At 60.7% G+C, this 15,299-nt stretch overlaps 1 protein-coding gene across 5 annotated transcripts in view; it reads right to left on the reverse strand.

Annotated features, from left to right (window-relative positions):
* TCF20 (transcription factor 20) overlaps nt 1-15,299 on the reverse strand; it is a 168,749-nt gene that overhangs the window by 124,998 nt on the left and 28,452 nt on the right. Inside the window, exon 1 of one of the 5 annotated variants that reach the window (XM_080660601.1) lies at nt 5,162-5,176. The exons of the other annotated variants lie outside the window; for them this stretch is intronic. The gene's annotated coding sequence lies outside the window, so the exon portion shown is untranslated. Of the gene's footprint in view, nt 1-5,161; nt 5,177-15,299 lie in introns of those variants that run through there. 5 annotated transcript variants of the gene reach the window in all.

A 15,299-nucleotide genomic window follows, 5' to 3' on the forward strand; every position in this document is an offset into this window, starting at 1 on the left:
AGCAACGGTTTAAGGCCGCACGGAGCCCCAGGAGAGGCCGGGACCCTCACGCAGCCCGGCCCGCCCAGCGGCCCGCCCTCTCCTCCCCAGCAGAGTGGCCGCCGGCAGATTAATGAGCTGGAGAGTCATCCGTCTTGAGTTTAGCTCAGCTTCTGGCTGCATCTTGGGTGACACCGGCTCATCAATACCTGGGAAAATACAGCCTGGAGGGGACCAATTAGGAGCTGCACAGCTGGCCAGAGGCTGGCCAGAGCAGTGTCCACGGACGGCTCCCAGAAAGAGGGATACATGAGCGCAAGAAGAGGGGTGGGGGTGACCAGACCCCGCCTGCTCGGGGACCTGCCACTCTCCCATCTGCAGAAGGCTCCAAGCGGGGTAGGGGGTGTCCCAGCAACTGGAGACACGGTCAAGGAGGCAGAGAGGGACTGATGAATGCTTCAGCTCCCGGGACCAAGACCAGGCCGAGACCCCACCCCCCGTGCAGGGGTGGGAGGAGGCACCGGGTGGTGTGTCAGAAGAAGGGGTGCTCTGACTCTAACACACTCTCACTGGAGGGCCATGGGTGAGGTCCTTGGCCTCTCCCTGCCTCAGTTTCCTCATCAGAGAAACGGGGACGTTTCTGCTGCAGAGGGTGGCTGCAAGGCTCAAAGCAGATTCTGAAGTGCAGAGGGCTCTGCGGCTCTGGCTCCTTCAGCCGTGCCCTGCCAGTGACAGCCAGGAGTGAGGTGCAGGCTAAGGGCACGGGTGGGAGCCACAGACACCCCAGTCCTGGTCCCTGCCCCTCCTCGTTGGGAACCTGCTGGGGACCTCCGTCCCCTGCCCTGCAAAACAGGAATAAAAACAGCTGCAGCCCAGGTCTGAATGCCAGGCGCCCTGCAGGTACACGGAACTTGCCACCTGTCCTCCTGCCTCTGCCTCCTCTCCGCTTCCCCCACAAATCCCTGAGCCAGCGTCCTGCACACACAAGACAGCCTGAGCCTCCCAGGCACATGGGTCACCCCAAAACTGGGGCTCAAAGGGGTCTCCTTCCTGGCGGGGGGCAGGGGAGGGGGGATACTGAGACTTGAGGGGTTTGCATTTTAGAAGAGGAATTTGGACAGGGCAGTAATGGTACCGAAGGAGGCACTCACTGAAGGTAACATTTCTAACAACAGGCAACAGGCCAGGGAAGAAGACACTGAGAACTGGGGAAGGTCCTTCTTAAGGTTTGGAGATCACCTTGCAGAGGTGGGTGCCTCGGAGGGTATGGACTATGTGGCTGGCACTCTACCGGGCGCAGGGGCCATCGAGAAAACAAAGACCCTGGAGGTGCCACCATGGGTGAATGGATGAGCAAGTGACTGGGGTTAGAGCACCAAGGTCTATACCACCGGCTGTGTCCCTGGTCAGGAGGCTGGGACACCATATGCAGCCATGGCCCCGCCAGACCCTCCTGGGAATGGGGTCCGCACAGGCGCAGTGGAAGAGATGGGTGCCCTGGCTGGACTGGGCCTTACCAATGGGGCCTGACATGTTCAGGGCACCATCCTTATTGTTCATTCCTCATTGTGTGTCCTGTGGGGACAGACAGACGCATGGCTGCCTTGGCCCCCTCCCCGCGCCCCCCGCCGCTGTGAGGCCCATCACCTCCCATCCCTGCTCTGAGCCTCGGGCTCCTCATCTGAAACAATGTGGTCAGCTCTTCCATGAAAAGCGGGGAGGTGGCAGATCCCTGGACGCTCAAAGTGGGTCTCCTTCCCGTCTCTAGTGTCTGAGCAGCAAGTGACGGCATGGGGCACCCAGCCTCCTACGCCCACGTCTCACAGGATCCACACCCCAGCCTCAGGGCCCACGTCCACACGGCTCAGGAGCACAGCTGAATTCCTGTTGCTCCCTGTTCAGGAATGTTCAGGACAACCAAGTTCTTACAAACTTTCCTGCCTGGCTCACACCTGCACCACAGGTGGCCCTGGGCCTCAATGTCACCACCTGAGGGCGTAGGTGGCAATGCCCACCTATGGGTGGTGTCATGAGACATATGCCCAGAGCTCTGCAGTGCCTGGCCCTCAGTAGGCCTGTGATGAGTGGAAGTGGCTGCTGGGATGTGGGTGGACTCCCTGATGCACAGTAGGGCTTCAACCCCGATGCTGCTGACTCCATGGCGCCTATGGTGCTCGGCCAAGCAGGTGAGGTTACCGACGGCCCTGAGAGCCCCGCCCCCATCAGGGCGGACCCCACATGCAAGCAGAGCCCTGACTGGCGTGCTCTCTCCTCACCCTCTAGGTCTCATCCACGTGGCTGCGGCCTCCAGGAAGGCCCCTCCCATGTCTATCACTGCCATCACTGCCTCCGCCAGGGGTTCCGCCATCACTGCCTCCGCCAGGGGTTCCGCCAGGGGTTGCGTCTTGCTCCCGCTGGCGCCGCGGGGCTGTCAGGGCCCTGGCTCTAACCCTGGACGAGTCCCGGCACCTGCCATTCACGCAGCCCGAACAGAACTCCGCTGTGAACGCAGAGCTGGTCCTCGCCAGGACCTCTGCACGGCTGTTCCCTCGCCCGCAGCGCCCCTCCCTGAGCTCTGTGCCTGGCAGGCTCCTTCCCGCACTTCATCGCTCAGCTAGTGTCACCGCCTCGGGGCAACACAGGGCTCTGTGCTCTGCCCTAGAACAGTGCCTGCAACAAGGTGGACAGGGGGCAGCAGGGATGCCCCATTCCCGAGCCCCCAGCTCTCCCACCAACGGCCCCACATGGCCACCCCAATACCGGGAGGAGACCCCTCCGCTCTCCCCAGGGCCGAAAGATGAACTTGGAGGACACGCGGATGTATATGGAACTGGCTGGACCCTGTCCCTCTGGACGCGGCGCTCTGGGGCAGATGCCTGATGTGAATCGTTTCTGTCATCAGGACGCGGAGGGGCTTGACGCAGACCAGCTGCTGCTGCCGAGGGACAGGCTGCGGGAGCGCCGACGGGCTCTCAGCAAAATTGATGAGCGTTGTCAGAAAATTATTTCCCCACAGCGCAACGCAGGCCCTCGGAGGAGCTCAAATCCCAGCAGCGAGGCCCCCTGGGGTCGGTGGGGCCGGCAGGCAGCCAGGCGGGCAGCCCTTCGCTAGCCCAGCTGCTCCAGGCCCTGGGAGCCCACAATCCCCAGGTGAGAGGAAGAGCCGGGCGGGGCCCACACCCGGGAGGGGCTGTGGGGAAGCAGGGAGCCCTGGCTCCCCAAGGTGAGAGTGGGTGCTACTGCCTGTACCCCTTTTATTCACCCAGCACAGACCCTCTGGGTGGAGTCTCTGCTCATTTAGCCACCACAGCTCTGCTGGTGAGCCCCTTGAGGGCAGGTCCCAGGGTCCTGTCCAACCTCGGCACAAGCAGTGGCTCAAACTGTAAGCTGAAGCAACATTTGGGGGGTGGGGGGGGGAGGGAAGAGGTGATGAGGACAGGGACCCCCTTGGCTTGCCAGGAGCCTCAGGGGCAGCCCAGGCAGAAAACCTCCCTCCAAGCACACAAAGCCACATTGATGCCAAGGCCAGACACAACCGTGAAACCCTAGCCCCCTCCCCCCATCTCTTCGGTCCCCTCGGTAGAATATTTGGGGTCATAGCTGGAGCCCAGGAGCTGATTGTGGGGCCCAGAACAAATGCTCACCCTATTGTGCTAATTACAGACCCCACAACCTAGAACAGTAATTGCCCCATTTGACAGATGGGGAAACCGAGGCCCAAAGGGTGTCTTTCTTGATTCTTTGCTCCTGGAAAGAGCAGCTCTTGGCTACAGGGGCTCATCAGGGGACGGGGACTAACATTCCCATCGTTAACACCCCCGTTGGCCTACCCCCAGCCAACCTTTTCGCTCTGAAAGCAGGATTGGATCACATCAGTCCCCTGATCAAGTGCCATCGAGGCTCCCACTGCCTCCTGAACCATGTCCAAACTCCCTGGCTTCCAGCCCCTCGAGGACTGGCACCTGCGGAACTTTCTGCTGCCATCCCCATCACTTTACTCCAGTCGCAGCCAAACACCACCTTCTTCCAATGCCGGTGCCCTGTCCCATCTCCAAGCCTCGGTGCCACCTGCTTCTCTCCCTGGAATGCCTTTCCCTGGCCCTTTCACGGCCAAGTGGCCTCTGACTCGGCCTTAAGGCGTCGCTCAAAGTTTGCACCCTGGACAATCTTCCCAGGCAGCCGGGTCCCCAGGCGCAGAGGCCACGTGGCTGTGTGCCTCCTCCAGCAGACTGAGTGCTCTGCTTGGCCCCGTCTGACTCATCCCCACCTTCCCACCCGCCCTCTCCACACCCTCCGCATTTGCTGAAATGAATAAATTATCTCATTTAGCCACAGAGCACGCCCAGCTCAATGTCGGCAGTTCAGCCAAGAGCCCTCGTGTGGAAATCACCACAATGAAGGTGGCGATATTTCACCTCACCCAGAAATTTACTGCAAGTTCTTGAGTCTCGCCCGAGTGTGTGTGTCGGGGGGAGAGGGGGGTTAGTGCTGGGTGACAGAGCTTCGATTTAAACAGAGATGACAGAAAATCTATATGCCTCCTCCAAACGTGCCTGGCCCTTCAGGCTCCCCAGGCCTTTCCCCGGGGCCTGTCACCTCCATAGCTAGCCCCTCACCATCCTGCGAGGGAGGTGAGCAGGGGAAAAATACTCCCATTTCACTGAGGTGGAAACTGAGGCTCAGAGAGGCCAAGTGACCAGTGGACTGTGTCAAGCCACAAATGAAGACTCTGCTCTTTCTTCTCTGTTGGGTCTGGGTGGGAAAGGGGTACTGGATGGAGCAGTAGAGTAGAAGGAAGGGGGGGTATCTGTGGGTTTTTCCCACGACTTGGAGGTAGAGGAGGGGAGCCAAGGTAGGCTCAGGGCGACCCCTTCCTCACAGACCTGGAGAGAAGAATGGCAGCCAGCCAGCAGGGCCCAATTAGGTAGCTGGCTTCAAAGACATTGTGAGCCAAGAGGAGCCAGATCCCACTCGAGCCCAGGCAGGGAACCATCACGGCTCGGCGCCATGCACACCCACCCAGCCCCTGGCAGCCCCATTGGCCAAGCTCCCGGAGCTCCACCGGGCGGGCAGGCCCAGACAGCCTGGGCCCCACACTGGAGGCCGCTACCAGCCGCAGCACAGGGGCATGTGCCAGGGGAGGCCTGGGCCCTGACACCACCATCACCCCAGGCTTGCTTACCTGCCAGAGGCCCTGGACATGGCCACAGGCCCTGCTGGGGCATCCCAGGCCCCACCCTGCTTGCCAGGCCTTATTTGCATATGCTAATTAGCCCCGTATCCCTTGCTCTTCTTGCCAACTTGTTTGGAGAACGGCTGGATCTGGCTATACCTGTACCGTGCTGATGTCACGCCGAGCTATTTCCAGCCCAGTTGCCATGGAAACCACAAGGCCTCAGCTCCAGTTAGGAGTTCAATATATAATTTACTTACTCCCCCATCCCCCCAGCCCCACCCCAAAAAGACTGGGGCATACAGGGAACAATTGGCTAAAATATACAATAACACCTTCCACTTCCCTCAGCGGCCTGGGAGGAGGAGGAGGAGGAGGGGGGCTCGATACAGCGGAACGGCAAATCCCTTTCGGAAGAAGACGGGCGCAGGGAAGGGAGCCTTCCTCATTCAGAGGAAGAACAGAGGCTGGCATTTGGGACGATTCCAGGGAACAGGCTCAGGCCTGGTAAGACGGGCGGAATGGGGCCCTCTACCCAATGACCCCTCACTCTGCCCGCCAAGCCTTCATCGGGGACCTCGGGTGAGGGATGACTCTGAGCCACGGGCTGCAGGTGACCAGCCTCGCTCTGCGGGATCCAAGGCCTGAGAGGACACACTGCCTCGATGGCACCAGAATGTCACCAGGGCCTACTGCTCAGAAGCTGCCCCAAGAAAGGGACATCGGCCCTTTCCAGGCCTGGGTGACCCCTTGGGTGGCCAGCTGGGGCCTGGGGCCACGAAATTAGCCAGAGTGGCTCTCATCCAGTGAAGTGCAGGCCGCTGCCGTGCCCCTGGCCTGCAGGGCACCCAGCTCTGCTCCGCAGCATTCACTGACATGAGCTCCCTGCCGTGCCCTGCGAGGGCCTGCGGGTTTGGGAGGGCTGGGTACAGCCCCACCTGCAGGGAGCCCCAGGCTGGGTGGAGGCACCTGGTCAGGTCCACACTGAGAGTAACATGAGCACAGGGCTACGGGGGCACCAAGCTGGTGTGTGATTCTTGGGGGAGAAGTCAGGGAAGGCTTCCTAGAGGAGGTGCTGGCCTGAGCTGAGACTTAAAGGGTGAGGACTTGGCTAGGGGGAAAGGAAGTCCAGACAGCAAGCACAGCACGAGCAAAGGCCAGAATGGGTGTCCCTCTGGCCCTGCCCTTGGTGCCCCACAGGCACGGAGACTGAAGCCAGGCCCATCTGGCGGTGCCCCAGGCTGGAGGTGCCCCAACCCCCTCCATGGAAGGCATGTGTGGAGCGGGGCGGGGACCGCATTCCTCTGGACAAGTCACTCCCTTTCTGACCTCTGGGTCCCTCCTGTAAAATGCGGACACTATTTGAGCTCAGAGAATCAAAGGAGCGAGCGAGTGGCCAATAAGCAGAGTTGTAACCTTCCACCATCAGGTTCCCTATCTTCTGGAGGAAGAAACCGAGGCAGGGAGTGAACAACTTTATTGATCAAGTCAGAGCTGAGCTCCGAGCCCCTTCCTCACACCAGGCAGAGGCCTAATGAAACGTTCCCTGGTGGGCAGGCAAGGAAGCCAGCGGGGGGTCCTGGTTTCCTGATCCCCAGGGCAGGGCTGAGGTGCGGCTAAGCAGCTGGGCTCCCCTAGCCTGGCCTTCCCTTCCTACTCCAGCCCCTGGGCTATCCCAGCCCTGACCCCCCCAGGAGTGATCCCCTCACTCATCCCTCCCACAGGAGCCCCTAGACCAGCTGTGGGCAAACTACGGCCCGCGGGCCGGATCCGGCCTGTTTGGCTGTTCTATCCGGCCCGCGGAGCCGAAAGGGCAGAGGGTTCTCTTGCTCTCCCCTCCGCTCCTTTACTTTGAATGTATATTAGTTCACACAAACACTCCATCCATGCTTTTGTTCCGTCCCTCCGGTCCAGTTTAAGAATCCATTGTGGCCCTCGAGTCAAAAAGTTTGCCCACCCCTGCCCTACTGCACAAGTTCTGCCCTCCCCCACCTGACCCATTACCACCCTCCCTCCATCTTAGGGTCCTAAGGAATAGGACAAGAGAGCACAGGGAGCCCCCAATTCCTCATCACAGTCCTCAACCCTCCCCTCGTCTGCTGACACCCCACTCACTCTGCTCCAGCCACACTGGCTTTACGGCTGTTCCTCAAACTCACCAACCACATCAGACCTCTGGGCCTTTGCACGCACCGTTCCTCCCATTTGAAATGCCCTTTTCCCAGAGAGACGGGGAATAGACCAGTGAGACCTTGGATGATGGAGCCGGACAGCCTGAGTCTGATGCACTTAGCATCCTCTGACTCCGGACAGCGTCTGTAGGATGCACGCTGACCCTCAGCCTTGTGATGTGGGTTAGAGAAGTTAACATGTGCAGAGCAGGTCACGGTCAGCTACTGCTACCATGACCACCGTAGAGCCACATGGCCAGCTCCCTACCTCCTTCAGGTCTCTGCCCCTGTGTGTCCTTCCTTCCAGGCCCAACGTGACCACCCCCATCCACCTCAACCGCACTCCCATCCTCTACCCTTTCCTTCCTCACAGAGCCCCCGGCCCCTGGCCCTGTCTGCCTGCCAGGTAGATGTCCGCCCCCCCCCCTCCCCCAGCACACCGTCTCGGGAAGGTGGGATGGTCAGCTGTGTCCCCGCTGTGTCTCCAGGCTGGGCGCACAGTAGGTGCTCAGCACAGTCTAGGATGGATGAGGGATGGACGTACTTGGACATGGAAGGTAAACATGTGACCCACAGTCCTCAGCCATCTTCAGAGCCATCCCTAGCTGGGATCCAGAGTTCACCAGCCACCAGCTGGCACCCACAACTTCAGGGGGTCTCGAGCACTGTGACTGCCTGGCTGCAAGAAATGCTTCTCAGGGGGCCACTGGAGGTGGGAGCCCCTGGTCAGCCCGCAGGGCCGGCACACTCACAGCTGTTTGTCCACGTGCCTGGCCATTCCTATTCCCACACCGCCCCGTAATGTACAGAGAGCTTCCCAGGAAACTGCAAAAAATGAGTTAATATAACATTATGGCTGAGAATTTAAATACACAGGAGTCAGGCAACGCAGACTTACAGTTCCCCAAGCAACTGTAAAAGCGCACAAGCAATTCAGGAGCGAGGGCTGGGAATGGATTTAAGGCCTCCTTCCGAGGCAGACCCGAGGCCGCTGCGCCCTGGCCGGTCGGTGACGAACAGAGGTTTCCGGACACACGGGAGCACCGGGCACCAGGGACATGCCACTCAGGCCACATGGCTCACTGGACATGGCCCCTGGGGAACGCAAGGGAGGCCCTACTGTGAGCTGGGCGCCCAGCTTCCTCCAGCTCTGGTCGCACCCCCACCTCCACCGCAGCTCCTACGGCCAGCTCGCTCCAAGGGCCCAGGCCGCATGCAGCTCGGCACTCCTGCCCTCTGTCTGCACAGGTTCGTCCCGGGGGCAGATCCCAGGCCTCCCATCCCCTCTTCAGCAAAAGAGACTCCTGCCTATAATGACAGATTCAAGGGAACAGGCTCTGGGGACCTGCCAGGGCTCTATCCCAACTCCACGGCACAGGCACACTGCGGCTCACCCAGTGCCTCTTTCCTCGTGCAAATGGGGTCACTCACACCTGCCCCACAGGACTGGGCCGATCGGATGAATGCCCGCGTGTAAAACAGTTACAACAATGCCCAGCTCAGAGCAAGTGCTCAATAAACATGAGCAATTATCTCTATCATTATTGTTTCCCCTTCTGATTAAGAAGGAATCGGAAGCACAGTGGCACTCGGTGGGGGACCTGGAATAAGGAATTCACCCATTCCTTCATCCACTCACTCAGTAGGCTTAGCGAGGGCTGACTGTGTGTCTGGCGCTGAGGGGCAGCTGAGAACGCTCAGAGGACTCACAAGACGACCCTGGGGGTGTGAGTCTCAGCTCACAACATAAGGTCCTTTTATTTATTTTTTAAATGTACTTTTATTGATTTCAGAGACAAAGGGAGAGGGAGGGAGAGAGAGAAACATCAGTGATGAGAGAATCATTGATCGGCTGCCTCCTGCACGCCCCACACTGGGGATCAAGCCTGCAAGCCAGGCATGTGCCCTGGCTGGGAATCGAACTGTGACCTCCCCGTTCATAGGTCAACGCTTAACCACTGAGCCATGCCGGCTGGGCCACCATTAAGGTCCTTTTAGAAGCTGGCTGCCCACCTGGCTGGGGCGAAATGGGGCAGGAAAGCCTGGGGAGAGGTAAGGATGGACCTGCGTTCCTTCACTGAAGCAGCATCTATTTGGCACGAAGTCTGTGGCCAGCAGTAAAATTCTAAGTGACTGAATGAATGAATGAATGAATGGGCGAATGAGGGCATTAATACGCTATCGTTACTGTTTCCCCTTCTAATTAGACAGGAATTCAGATCACTCGCCTGGCTCAGTTTTCTTCGGCCTCTAGTTCAAGGCTGAAGCCCCCACAGGAAAACCCACCCTAGGATGTCTGAGCTCTGGGGTCCACGTCTGGGAGCCTCACAGAAAGACTGGGGAGGCCAGCACATGGGCCACTCTGACAAGAGCAGCGGAGCTCTGAGCACGCTAGGCTGGGAGAAGCCATCTGGCTGCTGGCATCCGTGCGAGGAGCTGCGTGTTCAGGTGAGGGGCCAGGATGACAGTGAGAGGTGGGGGGGACCTCCCTGAGGAGGTGACAGCTGAGTGTAGCCATGCGCAGCTCTGGGGTGAGAGCATTCCAGGCAGGGGGTCCTTCCTGCAAGTGCGAAGGCTCAGAAGCAGGACGAGCCTGATGCCTGGAGGAACAGGAGGGAGGCAGGCGAGGGGGCAGCAGAGACGGGGGGGACTCTGGCGACCGGGGAGCACAGCCACAGTGCTTCACAGGCAGAAACGCAGGCAAGGCCAGGAAAGCAGTGGGCACTGCCGTTCAGGGCACAGCCCTGGGACAGGGGCCCGGGTTCGAATCCACCTCTGAGCCTCCGTTTCCTCACCTGTAAAATGGGGATGACAACTGTATCCACTTCGGGAGACTGTTGGGAGGATTAAAGGAGCGCCCCCAGCAGGCACCACAAAGCTGGCCCAAGGATACCGGAAGAATCCCAGCCTCGAATGCCAAGCGCAGGACACAGGCAGCGTACTCTCCTTGCCCCTGACCTGGTGCTGCTTTGTCCCAGTTCTTCTGGGGCTCAGGAGACAACTGCTGAACGAATGAATGAATGAGTGAACGAATGAGTGAGTGAATGAGTGAATGAATGAATGAGCCAACATCAAGCAAACGTGAGTCAGATCGCACGTTGGCAGCCCCAGTGCGGGCACTGCTCCCAGCTGTCAGGCCTCTCAGCCCCCTCCTTGCTGGCACACAGCAGGTGCTCGCTCCCAAGCTGTCCCAGGGAAAGGGCCAGGCACGGGGATGTCCTTCCTCCAGGAGCCCAGGAGAGCAGCCGGGCCAGCTTTGGGCGGGACAATTTCCAGGAAAAGTATCCCCGAGATGTCCCCTCTGCTGCTGGCCCCTAGTCAGGCTCCTCCCTGTCACCTCACCAGGCGGGGCCCCTGGGGCCAGGCCCACCTCGCCGTCCCAGCAACACCACCATTTCCTGCCCAGCAAACCCTGATTTCCTCCCCGGAGGGCATCACCCAGAGGCAGGGGCTGGCACCAGCCCAAACCATACGCTCAGCAGCAAGTCACACCAGAGAGGGTGGGGGAGGGGTGCTGAAGACGGAATTCAATCCTGCCAGTGTTTGTGCAGCGCCACGGGCCTGGGCATGGCGCCAGGAGTCTCAGGCAGGCAGGACACCAAGGGGGCGGGGGGTCACTGCCTGGCTCTCAAGGAGCTCACATCCAGGTCAGGGTCAAAGCCAGGCGTGAGTGACCCCAGCGAGGGCCTGCACCAGAGGCCAGGGCCCTGAGGATGGGAGGTCAGGGTGGGCACACGCCAGGCCTCTGAGAAGCTGTGGTGGAGCGAGATGGCCCTGAGCAGAGAAAGCAAAGGGCGCTCTTGGTGGGAGGGGCTGCAGGAGCAAAGGCCCGGGGTCGGAAAGTGCATGGTGTGCAGGGACACGGAGGCCATGGGGTACAGGGTGCCACATTCAGAACCCCAACCCTGCCAGCTACTCGCTCGGAGGCCTGTGCACCTCTGAGCCTGTGTCTCTGGATGAAAGGGCTACCTTGCGGGGCTGCCGGGGTTGAGGCACAGGTGGGCCAGGGCAGCCAACACTGCTGTCCTGGGGGAGATAAGCACTCGACACCTGGTTGTTGATGCCACAGGAAGCCTGTTGTGGGGCACCACCCAGGCTCCGAGGCCTGAGGCTGGGAGCCCCCTCCCCCCTGAGGATGGCCATGCCAGCACTTGTCAACGCAGGGTACAGGTCTCCATCCGGAACAGCTCCACAGAGCACCCAGCTCGAACGCCCACCAACCCTCCCGCTCAGACAGGGGTGTGTTTCGGTGAAGCCAGCCTGTGACGAGCCCCTCCCTCCTGGCTGAGCCGAGGCCATGCAGGAAGTTCCCCGCACACAGGAAGCACGGCACCTTCGCCAGAGGGTACCCTGTGGCCGCCCCTGGGGCAGAAGGGGCGATGCACATCGACACCTGCTCTGAGTGCTGGGCCCAGCTGGTCGATGCCAGGTTCTGGCGAGGATGGGGGGACATCACCGAGAGCACACCCAGCACAACGGGTGAGGGAGCATGCACTCAGCCTCAGGGAGCTGGGCGGCCGCCCCCTGGGCTGCCCCAGCCTGCTCTTCACCTCGGCCCCGCTCCTCGGCTGGAAACCACGGCTGTGGTCTGCACGAAGCTTTTAAGTTGGCAGAGAGCTGCCATCCTCGCTCTCCCGGGGGGAAGGGCCCTGCCAGGGCAGGTTAGCCTTCCTCCCCTTCTTCAGAGGAGCCCAGAGAGGGTGTGGGCCCGCCCAGCCACACAGCTGGTCCTTTAGCGAGTACTTGCCGAGTCTTCTCTGGAAAGTGCAGATCTTTCTAAGAGGCTGAAGCAAGCCCTGTGGATCGGATCACCGAGGGGCCTATTCCAGGCCCCGGAAGAAGCCCCTGGAGCAGGCCTCAGCCAGGGCAGGGCAGTCCAAGGCGGAGAAAGGACTTGCGCGCAGGCTGGGGCAGGGGCACCGCCAGCATCCTGGTGCTCTCTTGCCAGCCTTCGCCAAGGACAGAGTCTAGCCCATGCCCGCTGCCCACCATTCGTGAGGCCTGAGGTGCCTGTGCCACTTGCCCGCCGGCCCCGGGCAAGCTCGGTCCACACTTGCGCCCCCCAGGCTCACTCCACATCTCAGCTCTCCCCATCCGGCTCTGAGCCAGGACAGACCTGGCGGGGTCTCTCAGCGGCGGTGGATCTGATAAGCCAGTTCTCTTCCAGAGCCAGCACCCCCTAGGCAGGCGCAGCAGTGACAGCAGCCCTCCCAGCACGCGCACACACACACACACACACACACACACACACACACACACACACACGCCACGTAGCCGTGATAAGGAGGGAGCGGAGCGGTGGGAATTCCTCCCTCCCTGCCTCCCTGCGGCGAGGCCATAAACCGTCTCATCGCAGCTCTCTTTTGGGCTGCCAAGGGCTGCTCGTGGCTGCCCAGCAGCAGGGGGGTGCATGTCCAGTCTGGCACCCAGCCCGGGCACACCTGCTGCAAAAGGGGCTGCAGCACAGATGGCTGAGCAGGCCCAGGGCCCCCACCCTCTCTCCAGGAGGAAGAGGTAGTGGTTATTCAGGGCAGAGTGAGGAGAGCAAGGGGGCAAAGCGAGGAGAGGAGTGGGGGGCAGGCTGGGGGCCATGAATACTGGGCCAAACGGGGGCTCTGGGCTGGGGTGGCGGGAGCCATGGCAGTATGGGGAACAGAATGGCCACCCAGGAGGCCACCACAGGGATGCAGGAAGGTAGAGATCGGGCTTAGCTTTGATGGTGGCAGAGGAAATTGGGAAGCAGCAAGGGTTGGCCATGGCGGAGGCCAATGCCCTCCCGAGCTCACCCTCCTGAGTCCCCTCTCCCCCTGCCTGCCCTGCCCTTGGCCCAAGCCAAGCCCTTGGAAAAGGGTGGCCTCAAACCAGTTGAAAATGGCTCAGGGCATGGTGGAGGGAGCATGCTCTCAGGAGCTACTAGGTTCAAATACAGGTCCTGGCTCAGGTGACAGGAGACCCGTCACAGTCCGTGGAGGGCCCGGGTACCTGCCGGCCCCTCTCCATGCCCGCCTCTGCCATGCAACGGCTCACACCCTAGATGGGGTCCCAGATTGCAGCTCAGCCCCCTCCTCATCTGAGTGCCCTTGTGGGCAATAACCCCGGCTAAACCAACTGCCCCTGGTCCAGGGCCTCTCGGGGGGCCACCAGGTAGACCCAAGGCTACAGACACCTGCAAGGCACCACCCTCTCAGGCTGGGGGCCTCCGTTTCCCCGCCTGCAGCACAGAACAATGATCCTTCCTCCCAGAGCGGTCAGAAAGGTTAGTTCAAAGATCACACGGTGGATGTGCCCAGCGCAGAGCATAAAATAAGTCCCTTCCCTGGTGACTCCCATTCCTCCCCACACCATGCTCCCTCCCCTACCTCAGGGTCTTTGCACATGCTGTTCCTCCTGCCGGCACACTCTTTCCTGCCTCTCTCTCTCTCTCTCCTGGTTGTTCTGGGTTCAGTTGTCACCTCCTCCAGGAAGTCCTCGAGTCAGTCTCTCCAACCAGAATACAAACTCCATGAAGGCAGGTGGTGAGTGGCTTGCCCACTGCTGTGTGTTCTCAAATATTTGCTGAATGAATGAGACACATGATAACCATCCAGACCAGGGGTCCTCAAACTTTTTAAACAGGGGGCCAGTTCACTGTCCCTCAGACCGTGGGAGGGCCGGACTATAGTTTAATAAAACAACTATGAACAAATTCCTATGCGCACTGCGGGCCCGGGACGAGTCGGCTGCTAAGCAGGACAAGCAGCGGCACCCGGCGGGCCGGATAAATGTCCTCGGCGGGCCGCATGTGGCCCGCAGGCTGTAGTTTGAGGACGCCTGATCCAGACCTTCAGTGATAACACAGGGCCATGGGGGTAGTGGGCCCTGTGGATGCCTGTGGAGGCCTCGGACCAAGACTGCAGGTCTGAGAAGGGCTCCCAGGGGAGATGGCACCTCAGCCTGAGATCTGGGACTTAAAGCTGCAAGGTGCCCCACACCCACTTTACAGATAGGGAAACTGAGGTCTAGAGTCAGGGGCTGCCCTGTGAGTATCCTGAAAAGCTGCTCCGCGCCACTGTCCATGGCTCTACAAAGCCCCCCACCCCAGGGTGGCCCATTCCCCTCTCCTGGGCCCCCCCCACAACCCATCTGGGGCCACCACCTCCTCCTCTGGCCATCCCGGTGGCAGAGCCGCGTGGTCCTCGGCGGTGCTGGGCGCGCAGTTGCACGGCTGAGTCGGGCAGCTGGCAGCAGCGCGGCTCCGAACCAGCTGTTTGGATGACAAACTGCGTTCAAGCTTCATTAGGGTAATCACGGGCTCCCCTCCTGGCAGCGCCGCGGAGCGCGACTGTCAACCTGAACTAATCAAACCCGGCCCCAGGACACCCGCCCGCCCGGCTGACAAGCCGCTAAGCGGCTGAGCCACCTCACGCTGCGCTGCGCAGCCGGGAGCCGAGGCTGGTCCAGCTGGGCCCTGGGGACGGCCGCTTCACAGACACCTCCGATGCACCCTGGGATCTGTGAGCCTCAGAGGCCCCATCAGGGTGGAATGGTCATACCTGTCACTCTTTTTTACGGCTGGAAACCAAATTCATGAGGGGAAGTGATTTGACCAAGGCCACAGAGCTGTAATTGGGTAAAGCCAGGCTCGAATCCAGGGCCACCCAGGCCCCCAGCTCTCGCCTCCCACCACCTCCCACACCAAAGCAACCCTTCCCTTTGAGGCCCAGCAGGCCAAGCCTGAGCTCAGAGGGTGGGTTGGCTGCATGGCCCTGGCAAGCCCATCAGGGACCTGGGTTTTGAGCACTGCACCCCAACAGGGACATCAAGGGCTCTGGCGTGGAGAGCACCCTGCCAGGCCCTGGCCAGTCTCGAGCAGGCATTGCTGTCTAGGGCAGAATCCGCTCTACAGCCTATGGTCACCTCCTTGCTCAGTGGGGCTGCCCCGAGCACCTGCCAGCCAAAGCCAACCCATCTGCCCCTCAGTCTCAGAACCAGAACCT

This window comes from Plecotus auritus, assembly GCF_963455305.1.
Source record: "Plecotus auritus genome assembly, chromosome: 3".
Classification (NCBI taxonomy): Eukaryota; Metazoa; Chordata; class Mammalia; order Chiroptera; family Vespertilionidae; genus Plecotus; species Plecotus auritus.